The sequence below is a fragment of the Bactrocera tryoni genome, chromosome 2 (genome assembly GCF_016617805.1).
Source record: "Bactrocera tryoni isolate S06 chromosome 2, CSIRO_BtryS06_freeze2, whole genome shotgun sequence".
NCBI classification, from domain to species: domain Eukaryota; kingdom Metazoa; phylum Arthropoda; class Insecta; order Diptera; family Tephritidae; genus Bactrocera; species Bactrocera tryoni.
Window position 1 is genome coordinate 83,582,977 of NC_052500.1, and position 10,910 is coordinate 83,593,886.

The 10,910-nt window shown below is 35.6% G+C and overlaps 1 non-coding gene across 1 annotated transcript; it reads right to left on the reverse strand.

Moving 5' to 3' along the window:
* Positions 1-10,838: 10,838 nt before the first annotated feature.
* On the reverse strand, positions 10,839-10,910 carry Trnaq-uug. The gene has a single exon. It is a non-coding gene; the product is annotated as a tRNA-Gln (tRNA).

The following is a 10,910-nucleotide window of genomic DNA, read 5'->3' on the forward strand; positions in this document are numbered from 1 at the left end:
ATTGTTTACTCAACTGTCACAATGATTGAAGTGCCACTGACCTGAATTTGTAGTTTGTTGATTCTCTTCAAGCATTTCACGCTTTCGCTGGAGATAAAAATTTGCTTTTGTCAATTAATATGAAAGTTAATTGATGATGTTGCAACATAGATGAGTCACAACGGTGTGATGGGTTAGTTAACCCTTAAGAATTCCATAGCTTGATTAGAAAAATTAAAAACGTGAAGCTTAAATTTATATGAAATGAGTATTTACAACTGTGACTTTTCTCTTTTATAGAAATAAAACGGTATTTGGGCTTTCAAATATTATTTTTTTCATTTCTGCAAATACAAAATCACTTTTTTATTTGATCACAGCTCATAAAACTGCGATTTATTCATAAACAACTAAATCATAAAACACAATATGCAAGGCAAAAGGGGCGCGAATAAACATAAATCGTAAAAAAGTTACGTATACGCCCGCGACAGCTTAGCAGTATAGCCCACAATTTATGTGGCTCGTGGCATACTTTCGCGCTGATGCGCTCAATTCGCTGTAATAAACACTTTATTTTCATACTTCGCCATACAATGAGCCAAGTGAAATGCCAACAACAACAAAAGTGCTGTCAAAATATAATAAAATGCCACAGCTACCGCCACTGGGCGCACAAATATCTGTACAGAGCTCAGTGAAAGTATCGGCAGGAAATGAAAGCGGCCAATGTCGGTGAGAATGAAAACATGTAAATTTTCATGCGAAAAAAAGCGGCACAACGCCGAAAACTAAAAGCGGATACCCTGGTGATTCAAGTTTGCGCAGCCAAGCGAATAATTGGTCGAGACAGAGTGCCAACAACTGCCGGTGCACAGCAGATGGAAGGGTAGATTGGCGAAGGGTATGATTTAATGATTGGTCAGTCTGCGGTCGAGCGAGGCTACAATGTGGTCGGTGCGCGTGTGTGTATATGTGGATGCATACAAAGCCGACCGGAGGTGGATAAGTGATGGGCAACAAGCTGCTACATTTTTAATGCTCACTTACAACATTTTTACGATTGACTGCCGGCTCAGCAAGTGTGTGTGGGGACCTTAGGTGGCTATATCATTCGGGTTGCGGCTGTGCCTTGTTACACTGAGATAACCACTTCTGGAACTAATATAGTCCTTGCGGGTTGGTGTGTTGCTGTGACAGCTGTGGTTGCAAGCAAATCAATTTGTTCTCTTCTGCTTTAACACTGTGGATGTGTGACAAAACCACATGCGTGTTTGTGTGCGACTGTGTGGGGCTTTAGCGCAGTTGCGGTTATTAAATTGTACGGAGATTAAGCCAGTTTTGCATCACTTCCATCATGCTCTGGAGATTCTGGATGTGTTGCCCGGTTGGCTGTTTTGTGAATGCAACCAAAGTGATTGTCCTTATGGGAAGTATAAATACAGAAATTAATCTGTGGTATTTGCGCGGTAAAGTAGTAAAGTGGGGTAAGGCCGATAGTTTTTATTTTAAATGAAAATTAAATATTTTATAGTAAAGTACAGTTAATTAAATGCCTTAATTATAAAAGTTTTGAAAATTCCAACTGCTAGCTGTAAAATATTTAGTTTATTGAACTATTATTAAGGTTTGTTCCTCCAACAGCACTGTAGTAAAGCACATTTCCATATATTTTTTATATTTATATCCTTAACCTTAAATGTCGAAGGCGCTATGAAACATTATTAAATAAGTAAGGAGGAGCTAAATTCGGGTTTCTCGACGAAAAACTGCGACAAGTAATTTTCACAGGTTTCTCTTGAAGCCAACTTTACTCCATTAAGTGAGTTCTGTATTGATCGAAACAGATGGTAGTCCGATGGTGCAAGGTCATGGCTATACAGTGGATGCATCAAAACTTCCCAGCCAAGCTCTCCCAGTTGTTGCCGAGTCATCAAATATGTGTATGGTCTAGAGTTGTCCTGATGGAAGACGAAGCTCTTTCTGCTGACCAGTTTTTTTTTCGATTGCAGCGCTTCAATTTCATCAGTTGTTGAGAGTAAAGTGTAGAATCCATCGTTCGATCATGCTGGAACAGCTCATAGTGGATGATTCCTTTTCAATCCCACCAAACACTCAGCATAACATTTCGAGGCGTTAATTCTCGCTTTGTGACCATTTGTTGAGCTTCACTTCTTTTGGACCATGATCATTTTCGCACATTATTGTCGCATTTGATCCACTTTTCGTCTCCTGTTACCATTCGTTTCAGAAATGGTTCGATTGCATTTTGTTTCAGCAAAGAAGCGCAAACCGTTTAATGATGAATGTTAAGTTCCTTCGCGATGCCATTGCTGCTTATGTGATGGTCTTTTTGGTCATACGGTGTCACACTCTACAGAAATTATTCGTTCAATGCTTTATTCCGTTATATTAATTGCTTTTTGATTTGTACATTCGAAAGTAAAGAATCAGATTATAAAATTGTGTTGTATGTGAGGCCGGCATAGCTGGAGTCCAATTTCGTCCATTTTCACACTGTAAGATAAATATGGCATGTAAATGCCACATACTTTGGTTTGGTTGACATCGGTCGTTTGTGTCTCCAATTTTGACCCCGGCTCCACTAAAACCCTGTTATATCTTCTTTCGGGTAGAATTTATTGTCTCAGGCGTATTTAGTTAGTGATTAAATAGTTTAACAGAACCGTTATATGGGGAGTGAGCGAGGTTATAATCCGATTTCATCCGTTATTACACTGTCGTTCGGAGTGCTTATAGTATTTGCGTCGATTGAAGTTGGTTGTTGTAGGAATCTTTTATAAATGTGAAGGGCATTAGAGGTTCGTTGCAAGTAAAGCTAACGCTTTTTATATTTTTTAATGTCAATAAACACGCACTTTATATGCGGAGTTCCATTTTATTATGTAACAGTAAGCTCTTTTTGTGACTTACAACTTATGACGAGTAGAACTTTAGCCGTAAAAAGTAATTTCAATAGTTCCGCTCGATTGGCTCTGCATTATTTGTGATTCTTTGGCAAAATATGCTTGCCATGAAATTTAATCGCACTTTTTAATTTTTGTGTCATGGCTGTGCCAAAGCTTTTAGAGATTTGCAGATAGACTTTAACTGGCTCTGGCGCTTCTGCAGGCTTTTATGACTAATTGTGACAATACTACAGCTGTAACAGTAAGCCATACTGGCTTATTTATGGTCACATTGGAAAAACTTAAGTCAATGGAAATCTTTTGCAGCGAAGATTGAGATACCAGAAATGAAATTCTGTCACGAACTTATCTGATTTTCATTCTCAACGCTACAGTTTATGTGCCTAGATATCACTTTGTCCCAAATCTAACAATCTTATAAGACATATTGCTCACTAATCTCCTTTTGACAATAAATTAAAGTTTACTGCTGTCAAAAGCACAACTGAGTCGGCTTGTAAATCAAGCACAGTTATGACAAATAGCTAATTAAATTACTTGAATTGCCATTAAATGTCACATTCATTTCACTTGCCCTGCTTGAAAGGGTCAAAATCCTCTCGGAGCAACACATATTCAAATACAATATTATTTTCTGTGCTTATGAGTAGGTTTTTATTTACATACAAGAATTTTTATTTCATTTCAGCTGTCAGACGCCGGCACGAATTCCGTGCAAGTTTTGTTAACACTTAACTGTCACTAGGCATTTCGTACGCATAAAAGGCATGATTTATGAGGCAAATGAATAGCATTTTTCTTGCTCCTTGCTCAGTTTTCCGGCAGCCTAAACACCCATTGGCCCATTACCAAATTAACTATAAGAAATATTTTTTGTGTGTTTTCTTTGGTTTTCTCTGCTTTGGACATTTATTGTTTTATATTTTCCTCGATAAAAATCTGACACATTAAATATATACAAACATATACTAATTAACTGTGGTTTAGCCCATCAAACACTTTATAATGGGTCTTAGTGTGCGACGGCAGCCAGCGTGGCGCTGGCTCTTTCAGTGTGATGAGAGCAATTTGTGCTCGTCAAAAGTGTTGCTAATGCTCGCATGCGTGAATAAATATTTGCCTTCCTAACACTGTCATTAGCAGATGTTTCCTGACATTGGAGTTCATTAGTAGGGGTCAAGTGATTTAAGGCAATTAAGTAAGTGCAAGGTTGGGTGAAATAATATTGTTAAACGTTGAATAAATCATGAAGTGGGTGTGGCAAAATGGATTACGGATTACAACTTCAAATTTCATATAATAAAATTTTAAAGGAATCATATAACCGGAATGTTTACCAAAAGATTAACCAAAAAATTAACGCAAATCTGTGTAATACTTAACTATTATAACAAATATTAAGGGATAAACTAGAAAAAAAATCAAAAAAATTTCACATTTATGACATTTTTTTTACCATATTGTTATGTCACTTAAGCCACCCTTTCACTTTTTTCAGTGTATTCACAGTAATCCTGTTTACCTTCATCAAGCCATTATTATTAAAAAATTGTCTGTAAACTTCTCTCTTTTATTTCATTGACACTTTTATGTGAGTAGCTAATTCCACTGAAATTATTAACGCATCATTTATCTACACAAGAAAGGTAAAAGAGCGTAAAAACATATTTTCTAAGCGTCAAATATTATGGTATCCCATTCAACTGTCACAAGTAATAATAAATGAAGCAGGAGTGGGTATCGAATATTTCATTTAAATGCAAACAAAATTTCTGCTCAACCTTTCGCTTTCGCGGCTCACGACTCTCCGTCGCATAATTCGTTGTATGAGGGCAATGCTCGCTTAATCTGTAATAAAACACAGCGAGCGAAATCGATAAATGGTGGGGGTGTCGGAAGGTCGTGAATGGCGCAAACATTAACGGAAAGTCTCCAAAAAAAACAACAACAAGCAACTAATTCAACTAGGTTAATAAAACCCAAACCATTTGCAGTCGACCTTGCCATCTCATGTCAAACACATTCATTAACTGTTTCTTTTGGAGTAATTTTGCTGTCCTAAGACACACTTTCTTATGGAACTGATTTTGTTTAACCAATTGTTTAGAAATTCATATAGTCACCTGTTTTTGATACTTTAGATGTGCATAAATTAACTATGTTGTGCCGCAAGGAGCGTGTGAGTCACGAAAATAAGTTGCTGATTCTCTCTTTAAGTCCGTTATGCTATAAAACTTAAACCTGCCGGCTTCATTGCCTCATTACTCGCACTTCGCTTTGTGCACGTGTCGATATTAAAACTCCATTAAATGTCAAAGCGAAAGGCAGAAAGCGAATGTGATCCATACAAAACAGAAAAACAGAGAGGAAAAATAATAATAATGAAAATAACGGAAATCATTCTTAGTTTCCTTTAGTTATGTACGTGCCGCTCGGAGGCATAGCAAGTCAGCGTAGGCGCAACAAATTCGTCAAGGCTGTGAGTCGTGCTTTCCGTGTGCCTGTGCTTTGTCAACAAAAATAAGTAAAGTATTTCAGGCGTAAAATTTTCTGCAGAGTAATGTGTTATTTAATAAAACTTTGGCAAATTGACCATAAAACTTAGGGTGGAGGCCATTGCACTCAGTTATATATAAGAGGAGTGAAAATAATTATAACGACTACTTTGCACGGTACATGCTGTTAGATATATAAAAATTTATCCTGTAAGTAGACTTTTATTATATTGTGTACTGGTTTCAATACGGAAAAGTACCCAAACTTAAGGTCTTTGTCACTTTTAAGCGATTTTGTTCTAAAATCTATAGGACATCGAATTATTGTTGAATTTTAAAGAAATTATTAGATTGATAGCTTATATTTTATTTCTTATTTCAGCTCAAACATATTTAAAACTTATAACCGTAAGCTTTAAAGAACTCTAACCAAGCTTCATTCGTTCTATAAATCGTATTTTGCAAGTAAATTATTTCTCTTTATACTAAATTAAGTTTCACTTTAAGTAAAATTACGTTAAGTTTGAAGTGAAGTTAAAGTTTAAAGTTGAGTTAGATTTTAACTTAAGTTTAAATTTAAGTTTAAGTTAAGTTAAATTAAATTTCATTTTAGGTTAAGTTAAATTTCATTTTATGTAAGGTTTCAGTCAAAGTTAAGTTACAATTAAAGTTAAGTTTTAGTTTAAGTTAAGTTCCGATTTAAGTTAAGTTCAATTTCGATTTATGTTAAGTTGAGCTAACTTTCGATTTAAGTTAAGTTAAGATAAGTTATGTTTGGATTTAAGTTAAGTAAAATTTAAATTTGGGTTAAGTGAAGATTCAGTAAAGCTTCCATAACGTACAAGTCGATTTAAGTTAAGTAATTTAAGTTTAATTACTAATTTCTGCAATTGAAATACTAAACTAATATAAATTTTTTTCAAATATCTTTTACGAGATTTTTTAATGCTTATCAATTGTCCTCAAGACTCCTTCCTACATATAGAAATCACAGAAAGTCGAGTGAAAGCACGTGTCCAGAATTCGCATGAGTTTGCATTACTTATGTATATGACAATTTTCGACGACTACTTATGTCATTACCTTGAATACACTGCTCTACATAAAACCACTTCTTGTAGATATCTTACAATGGCTCTAAAAGTGTCACCTGAGATCTATTCGCTCACTGCGCACATGTGAATCTCATCGAATATACATTCCTAATTTTCTATGAGAGAAGGTGAGACCTGAAGTATGTTGTGTTTTTGCCTTTTAAGTACTTAAATACTTTATAAAGACTAAATATATTGTGCTTAAAAAAACGTAAAGGCTTTCGAAAGCCCAATAATTAACTTTGAAACATAATTGAAAACTTGTGTATTTATATATATGTATGTACCAGTATGTATGGTATCTCCAGCTAACGTACCAGTTTCATTCATGCTTTTCCCATCAAACGAAACGGCAGCCATTGAAGTGTTCGCAATAACCTAAATAAACGAGCACAAGGCACTTGACTGCGGAAAAGCACAAATACAGAAATACTTCCATACAGACATATCTCCTTTCGCATCTTTAAACGTCAGAAAAACTGGGTCAATTACTAATAACAACCACAACAACCAAAACATTTGAGCATCTCTCCTTGCGTTTTTTGACTCACTTAGCAATTATGCTGTAGGTACGTTCAATTAGCTGGAGTCTGAGCTGCCAACATACAGTCAGCAACGCGAACAAATACCGTTATAGCAAGCGCTTAATTGCTGCTCAGCGAACACACAGACATTAGGTGGCTGAAGTGGGAGGCGACGAGAGCGAGTAATTGAATTCGGGGCAGCAAAACACCAACGTATTAATGGGCAATCCCATATTGATTGCAGCGAAACTCGAAAGGAGTCGTATTTATTTCTATATAAATTTGCAAGAACTTGAATTAAAGCTAAGACATAGTACATATGGGTTTGTTTATGGGCCACCATAAGCGACAACCGCTGGCAAGGTGCCACAGTCAATCTTCCTGTGTGTTTGTTTGAGTAGATATGTGTCGGAAATCCTGCTAACAAGCCAGAAAAAGCTGGGGATAAATTACGATCGGTGGCAGGGGAAATTTGTGGTGACACTCTTTGTTTGTATGTATGCGGTTGCCACTTTCATTGAGTGGCAGCGACGCCAGCAAGCTTATTTGAACAAATAATATACAGTTCTATGCACACATACATACAAACAACTGAAGGTAAATCGAATAGTGAGGGTATTGAACTTTGAAGAGGCATTCGGTGAGTTGGCAAGTTGAAAAGCGCCACTTAGAACAATAAATAAGTGAAAGTGGAAATTAAATTCATGAAAGCGCGTCGGGAGGAAAACCAAAAATAGAGAAAATAGAAGAGCGACGGTTGTGCACGTGCCCATCTAATACTTGGAAAGTTTGTATGAAAACCTCATTGCCATAAGCTGCTGAAACCTGCAAAGTGAGGAGAGAAAAAGCGTTCGCTTGCGAACTTTAAAAATACTTTTGTGGCAAAATGGCATTCGGTTAAGTAAAAGCATTCAATGCATACACAGATTTTCAGCCCAATCACTGCCAATGATATGCAAATTGAAAACGTACATGTCTGGACCCTCTTACGCGCAGCGCTTCCCAGCCAAAAACGTTGGCGAGTGCAAAGCAAACTAAAAGAAAGATAAAATAAATGAAAACTTTAGCAGTCACGTTTTGAATGAAAAGCAAAAGCAATACTGTTCCAAAACATAAAAACAAAGCAGCAAAGAGGTATAAAAAACGGTAGAACCTGTAAGAGACTAACCATGAGTAACACTTGTCGCCAGCACAAAAGCATTGTTAATAAAGGATTTCCACTAAAAGCACAAGTGCAGTCAATGCTTAACTCCGCTCTGTGGCTTTGAAATTGGAAGAAGAAGTAGAATATAAGAAGCGGTCAGCGGTTGCAGTTGAAATGGAAATGGAAAAAATCTTGTGCCTTATAAAAGAAAATCTCGAAAATATGCAACCAAAGGGACAATAAAACTTACGAAGAATATCTTTGTGAAAAGCCCATTTATGTATGGGTAGTTCTGGTACGTCATATTGAATTTTACTTATAAAAATTAAATTTTACAACGAATTTCCTTGAAATGTTTTGTTTCCAATGACAACTGAGCTTCGGAATTGCCAGGAATAGATCAGCAGATTTTTTATGAGCCCACTTTATCACAAACATAAGTACAGGGTGGGCCAAAAGAAACCAAGGCCCAATTTTTTTTTTATTGAAATTAAATGGAGAGCGGTATCGGTTTATGATAGAACATTTTTTACGTCCTGCTCTTGAAAACAGACCTGGTATGTGGTTTCAGCAGGACGGAGCTACTGCCCATACTGCCCGAGACACAATGGCACCTTTAAGTCAAATTTTTGGAGGGCGAATAATTTCCAGAAATTCGGAAATTATTTGGCCAGCGCGATCGCAGATTTGTCAGCACCCGACTATTTTCTTTGGGGTTATTTGAAGGAGCGAGTGTATGTGAACAAGCCAGAGACAATTCTTGAACTCAAGGCAAACATTGGTGCAGAAATTCGAACGCTACAGCCACAAGTTTTGAAAGATGTTATGGAAAATGCTCTAAGAAGAGACATCATTTTTCATACTTGGTGTAAAAATATTTCCCTTTTGTATATTATATAATATGAAAGAAAAAATAAAAAAAAAATAGTAAAAAAAAAGTTATTAAACTTTTACACCCCTTGGTTTCTTTTGGCCCACCCTGTATTTGGTGGCGCAAGGCATTTAGTAAAGATCGTGAAATCATCGAAAATTTGTCTCATGCGAGTCGTCCATCCACCTTTGTTAATGGAGACAAAATCGAACCAGTTGAAGAAAAGTGCTTGAAAATCGCTGTGTTGACGTCAAAGAGTTTTGCAGGGGATCTAATTTTCCGGAATGGATTAACATTAATACAATTTGGTTAAAGTCTTGGTTAATGTTTTGATTAATGTTTCTGTTTATGATTTGGTTAATCTTTTGGTTCATGTTTTCGTTAATGTTTAAGTTAATGTTTTGGGTAATGTTTTAGGTATAAAGTGTGTAGATTATAGACTCTTAGCAAAATACCTGAATACCTTTTGTAAAAACGACGTCGAGTAGAGGTCGTAAAAGGGATGCTTGACAACGTAGTTAGCTGAGGACCCAATATTCATGAATGTGACGTCGAAACTATTTAACAACCAAAATCGAATCAAAGTGAAAGGCGTTACAAAAATTAACTGAAACGCAAAATACTAATATCCTCTGAAGTTACTGAAGGCTGAGTCTTAAACAAAGTATATTTAAAATTGGAATTATTTTGGCATGCGTGTATACTCTCAGGAGTTTACTTTGTTTGCGATAGTAAAGATGTGCATTAAAGGGTGTTCTAAACCAGAAATTTGAAAAAATCAAAAATTTTTGAATAACTCCTCAGTTAAGATATTCAAAAATATCTCCGTAAATTAATTTTTCTAAATTCAAATTATATCCCAAGTTACAGCCGTTTTAGTGTCGTAGCAACTGTAACAGCTTGAGCTGCGGACAAAACTCGAAACGCATTTTTCTCGAAACTACTTTTTGTTGCGGTCGCCACGCTATCTCAAGTTCTAATCAGCTGACTTGAAATAATGCACGAATATTCTTCAAATATTCTCTATCAAAAGAAGCAACAAAAAATGTAATTTTGTAAAAGTTTTAAGAAAGTCGACAAAGTAAAAAAAATAGAGAAAATTTCGAAAAATACCCAATGCTTTTTTATCAATTGCCAAAAATCGCTCGGAATTCGAGTCTTTAGCCTAGAGTACTCCTTAAAGGTACGTGTTTTGTTTCTCAGTCCAGATCAAATTTGATGACAACGGAATGAGTTGCTAAAAAATGAGAGGAATGCTCAAATAATGGACACAATTTGCATTTTTCCGCTAAAGACATATTCCGTCAGTGTTAAAATTCCAAAATATAGCGAATTTTTTCATTATTTTCACTCATCCTTGAACAGCTGTAACTTTTTTTCAACTATCCCTAATTTAATTTTGTTTTGGTTAAACAAAGCTTAAAGTCTTACCTTTCCAACACTATGTATGTATATGGTATGACACAATGTGATTGGTAGAACTGGAAGTATACGACTGCAACGACATCTATTGACAAAATACGAAAAGACTTTTTCGACTAACAATATTTTGTGACTTTACTTACTTTATCTGTTTCTTTTTTTATTAAAATATCTCTTTATAAAATATTTAAAATAATCATAATGAAGAAGATGAATAAAAAGCCCTCTACATACACTAAATATTTTTACATACTCAACCACAGGCTCTTATCTTATACGTTTGCGAATAAATCTAAATACTAACCACTTTGGATAGGAAATATATGGACATTTTTTAAAATGCGAGCGAAACGATGTTTATAAAAAATTTTAATTTTGAAGGTTCTACCGAGATTTGAACTCGGATCGCTGGATTCAAAGTCCAGAGTGCTAACCATTACACCATAGAACC